We start from the raw sequence: 6,000 nt of genomic DNA on the forward strand, positions 1-6,000 counted from the left end.
TATACTGCTGGTCAACTGGCTGGTAGACAGTTTGATATCTTCAGCCATAGTAATCATAGAATCTATATTCAGAGTTCATTAAATGGATTCTTCTAATATTATTCTTATCTAGAGACTATACGTGCTATTATTTATTGAGTCCAACAATTTCTATCTAAGTACTGTGAGTATATCCTCATCTCAAAATTTTGTGCACATTGCTTCCAGATGGTGGTAAAGGTCAGAAAGTCTACTAATTCCCTATTTCATAACCAAATGTCAAATTATTTACGTTATTTCAAGGAGCATTTACTATGAACCAACTAAAATAGGTAGTACAGTGGTTAGAGCACCAGGCTCATGGTGAGGAAGATCTAAGTTCAAATGTATCCTCTGACACATGTTAACCTTAGGCAATCTCTGTCTCAATTTCCTCATCTGTAAAATGGGCATAATAATATCACCTACCTCACGGGGTTGTTGTAAGGATCAAATGAGATAATATTTATAAAGTTCTTAGCACAGTGTCTGACACATTGTAGGAAAATTTTATTACATTGTTTGAACTTAGTCCTGTTTGACTGGGAAACTAGAACTGTTGCTTAGAGACCAGATTTGTTTAATGCTTAACTCTGGATCTAGGTTATGCACATACCAGAAACCCAGACAGAGTCAAGGACTGATGCAAGAAATGTAAGGAGTTTTCTTCTGTTATATATCTCAAAAATCCACATGTATTATCTGAAAATTTATCTCCATGCTGGCAATCAGTTATTGTTTCCTTGTTTTTTATTTGAATTCTATACAATGTGTAACAACACATACTCAGGAAGAATGAGCCACCTCTTCTGTCTCTCTCTCTCTCTCTCCCTCCCTTCTTCCCTCTCTTAATGCTAGATAATTTCATAAATTTCCTTCTAAATTATATCACAACACAATGTGTAGTATTTATTATATAGGCTTTCGCAAAATCAAAATTTATTGCTGTATCTTTTGAATCCTCTCTTATGATCTGTTGTGTACATGGCAATGCTTTTTTTTCTTTTCTCATTTTATATTTAAGTTTTAGTATTTAAGTTTCAAATAATAATAAAAGAAGGAAACAGAAAACCACTCCAGTATCTTTGCCAAGAAAACCCTATGGACAGAGATCCATGGAGTCATGAAGAATCAGATATGACTGAAACACTTGAAGGACAACCACAATCCATCCTATTTTTCTCTTCTATTTTATTGATAAACTTAATCTGTACACATTAAAGGATATAATAATAACAAAAATAAATTATATAACTTATTGATTTCATTCTTAACTAAAAAACTGGTATTGGAAGTAAGGTCTTTGATGGTGTAATGGCAAGCAAAGAAGTACTTAGCACCTTGTTTCAGCTATTTAATTATTTAGCAACTTGTTTCAGTTCAAGTTTCTTTTGAACCTTGCCCATGATTATATCAAGTCTTTGTTAAGAAATAGAACTTGTAAACCCCACAGTGGGAGGAGCTTATTTATGCAACAAGAAGAGGTGGAACAGGATGGAGCTAATGACTATATATGAGGAGAAGCCCAAGCTAAGAAAGAGCAGAACTGAGAAGAAAATTCTTTTGGTGGCAGAGTTGAGAAGGAGAAAACTTGTGGCATCCCATCACTGTTTGTCTGTTCTATCTGTGTTGATTTTTGTTTGTAATACTTTGTACAGAAGCCCTGGCACCTTACTGGAAGCCCTGATAGAGGATTTTCTAGTTGTCTGTTTACAGAAATCCCGGAGGAGGGTTTCAGAAGTCCTGGAACTTTAGCGATGATTTGTGTAGACTTTGTTTGTGGGTCTGTGTTGATTTCTAGGCTGATGATTTGTGTTGACTTCTTGGACTTTGTTTGTGGGTCTCTGTTGATTTCATAGGCAGATAGTGAATCGATGATGGTGCTGGCAATGTGCATGAATGTTCTTTTGACTCTGTTAAGTTTTGTCTTCCTAGAAACAGAAACTGCAAAGGACTTGAGGTAGACTGGACACTGTGAGTTTCAATATGAAACTGGACAAGGAGCTAGATGAGGAGCTGAGAGCTACCTGTGAATCCAGGTGATAATTGGGTAGATTCAGGCAGGAGCTGGACTCATAGAAGAGTAACCTTGGAATTTGGGAGCCAGCCTCCCGCAAAGATGAAAAGACCTCTCCTTGGGTACTTAATTCTGACTGAGAAAATCATGATTTACTGTGGCCTAGGGGTGGGAGAACTTTCTACCCTGTACCTTGTACCTCTTAAGGATGATTGGAAATTAATCTCCAATCAAGAAGAAAGAAGACTTTTTGACTGAGAGATTAAGACAATGTGACCTCATGGTGGAGAACTTTTGACCTTTGTACTTTGTGTCCCTTAAGGAGGCTTGCTCCTTAAGGTTGATTGAGTTAAGGACTTACTGAATGATATCTTCTGTTTAAAACTATGTGGCTACTTTAGTGATCGTTGTTATGTAATAACATTGTGAATGCTGTACTTAGGTTTCTGTGAATGTTTTGCTTTAGTTTACTGCTGGATATATAGAGTTCACTATACTGTGTGATCAGAACCTTAAAGCTATTCACAGCAGCAGTCCTCTGGAAAGCTGCTCATGCTTAGCTTTATAGATGGTTGATCTCACAGGTGGGATTTGACCTAGACGAATCATTCTGCACAGGGAGTACGTGTCCCTGAGGTTCAGATGAAACACAATCAAATCTCCCAGACTATATTTTGGGACTGAACACTCTGAGTGTCCAGAAAGCTAGGCAACTGTGTACCATCTTGGCCTGGGGAATTGCTCAGAGTGGGTTAGAACTGGTCTAGCCCCACTGTGGTCAAATGAGTAGTCCACATGGGCTGACAAAGAGTTTTGGATGGGCAGGTCTATCATATGTCAATTTGGCCACTCCTCTAGCAGGTCTTTCTCCTCACTGTCTCTTCTCTCTCTCTTCCTGTACTTCTCTTGTGACTCCTGTGACCTATTGTGACTTATTAGGAATTAAAATGGATAGCCATTCTGTGACTATGTATGATATGCTGCTGATGGCAGCAAATACAAAGACTGTCAATTGAACCATATGACCTGCAATGAGGGAATCCTTTATCATTTTAATTGATTGAATGACTCTGAAGCACTGATAGCCTAACATCAGTCCTAACATTTACTTAGGAAGACTCCAGATTAATGAGGGAAGTTTGTACCAGATCATTAGCTTCTTACTGAAAAATTCAGACTTAAATTGTAGAAAATAGGGAAAGCCATGAGACCATATAGGTATGACTTAAATAATACCTTTTATGAATATGAAGTAGAGGTGATGAATAGATTTAAGGGATTAGATCTGATAAGTAGACTGCCTGAAGAACTTTGGGCAAAGGTTTGAAATATTGTATAGTAGATAGCAACAAAAAAACATCCCCGAAGAAAAAGAGCAAGAAAGCAAAATGGCTGCCTAATGAGGCTTTACAAACATATGATGAAAGAGGGAAAGTGAAGAAAAAGAAAGAAAGAGGGAAAGTGAAAAGTAGAGGAGAAGGGAAAGATACTATCATCTTAATGAAGAATTACAGTGAATAGTAAGGAAAGATAAAATTGTCTTAAATGAGCAATGCAAAGAAATAGAAGGAAACAACAGAATGGAAAAGACAAGAGATCTCTTCAAGAAAATTAGAGATATCAAGAGAATGTTTCATGAAAAAATGAGCATGATAGGGGGTGGCTAGAAGGCATAGTGAATGGAGCACCAGGAAGTCAGGAGTCAGCAGGACCTGGATTTGGATCCGGCCTCAGACACTCAACAAAAAACCAAAACTAACTGTGTGACCTTGGGCAAGTCGACCCCAATTGCCCTCCAAAAAAAATGAGCATGATAAAAGACAAAAATGGTAGGGATTTAACAGAAGTAGAAGAGAATAAGAAGAGGTGGCATGAATACACACAAAAAAACTATACAAAAATGATTATAACATCACTAATAACCACAATGGTGTCATTACTAATCTAGAGGTAGACATCTTGGACAATGAAGTCAAGTGGATTTTGGGAAGAATTGCTAATAATAAGGTGAGTGAAGGTGATGAAATTCCATCTGAACTATTTAAAACCTTAAAATATGATGCCCTTAAAGTTCTGCACTCAATATGCCAGTAAATTTGGAAAACTCAGCAGTGACCACTAGATTAGAGAAGATCATTTTATGTTCCAAACCTAAAGAATGTCAATGCCAAGAAATATTCAAATTATTAAACAATTGAGCTCATTTCACATGCCAGCAAGGTTATGATTAAGATTTTGCAAGCTAGATTCTAGCCATATGTGAACTGAGAATTACCAGAAGTCTAGGCTGATTTTATAAGAGGCAGAACTACAAACCAAATTGCCAGTGTTTACTGGATTATGGAGAAAACAAGGGAGCTCCAGAGAAACATCTACTTCTGCTTCCTTGACTATGCTATAGCCTTTGACTATGTGTACCACAACAAAATATGACAAGTTCTTAAAGAGATGAGGGTACCAGATCATCTTATTTTTCTTCTGGGGAACCTATATGTGGGCCAAGAAGCAAGAGTTAGAACTGACCATGGAACAACTGATGGATTTAAAATTGGAAAAGTAGTACAAGGCTGTAGTTTGTCACCTTATTTATTTGATATACACACAGTACATCATGAAAAATGCCAGGCTTGGGGGCAGCCAGGTGGCTCAGTGCGTAAGAGCACTGGCTCCAGTGTCAGGATGACTTGGGGATTGAATCTGGGCTCCAACACTTAGCACCACACCCAGAAATAACTGGCCATGTAACCTTGAGCAAGTTACTCAACCCCAATTTCTCATAAAAAAAAACTTAAAAAAAAAGAAAAATGGCAGGCTGGATGATTCAAAAACTGGAATTAAGGTTGCTGGGAAAAATATCAACACTATCAGATATGTAGATAATTCCATTCAAATGGCAGAAAGTGAAGAGGAATTAAGAAGCTTCTTAATGAGGGTGTGAAAGCTGGCTTGAAGTTTAATATTAAAAAAAAAAACCCAAACAACTAAGATCTTGGCAACTGGCCCCATCACTTTCCAGCAAATAGAGGGAAAAAAGTGGAATTTTCATATTTTATATTCTTGGGCTCAAAAATCACTGCAATTAGTGACTTAAGTCATTAAATTTAAAGATGCTTGCTCCTTGGCAGGAAATCTGTGACAAATCTGACTTGCCACTTTGCAAACAAAGGCTCATATAGACAAAACTATGGTTTTTCTAGTGCCAGCGTATGTTTCTGAGAGTTGGACTATATGGAAAGCTAAACTCCACAGGAGCTTTGATGCTTTTGAATTGTGGTGCTGAAGAAGACTTTTGAGAGTCTCTTGGACAGGAAGGAGATCAAATCAGTCAATACTTAAATTAATTCAGGTTATTTACTGGAAGGTCAAATACTGAAGCTGAAATACTTTGGCTGCATAATGAGAAGACAAGACTCACTGGAAAATACCCTGATGTTGGGAAAGATTGAAGGCAAAAAGGGGAGGGCAGCAGATGATAGTATCATGAAAACAAAGAACATAAATTTGGACAGACTTCAAGAGATAGTGGAGCATAGAATGGGTTAGCATACTAGAAGAGTTGGACATGACTGAACAACTGAATAACAATAATAAAAGCATACCTCTATTAATCAAAATAAACTGTTATCTGGGGTTGAGCTATTTGCTGGCTGAACACCCACACCTTAAGAGAAGAGAATCCCTCTTTTTTTCCTCTCTACCTTCCTTACAAGCTTCTCAGAAAAATTTTGTCTTGCATCATGTCTTGTGTTGTTTTTAGATTCTGCTACATTAGAATATTTCTAAGGGGAAATTCAGTCATTCATAAATAATGCTGTAAAAACTATAGTCCCAGAGTTTAGAATGTTAGGGAAAATTAAAGAAGTTTCATACTTGAAAGAGTTCTCTCGAGTTTCTGTAATCTGTGTTAAACTCTCTATTAAGTGGTGACATAAAAATTTGAAAGGCCACCAGTTTGTATCAAAGTT

The sequence above is a fragment of the Petaurus breviceps genome, unplaced genomic scaffold, assembly GCF_028583685.1.
Source record: "Petaurus breviceps papuanus isolate PSGF00001 unplaced genomic scaffold, PetGlider_PUasm1.0 90700, whole genome shotgun sequence".
In the NCBI taxonomy this organism is placed as follows: domain Eukaryota; kingdom Metazoa; phylum Chordata; class Mammalia; order Diprotodontia; family Petauridae; genus Petaurus; species Petaurus breviceps.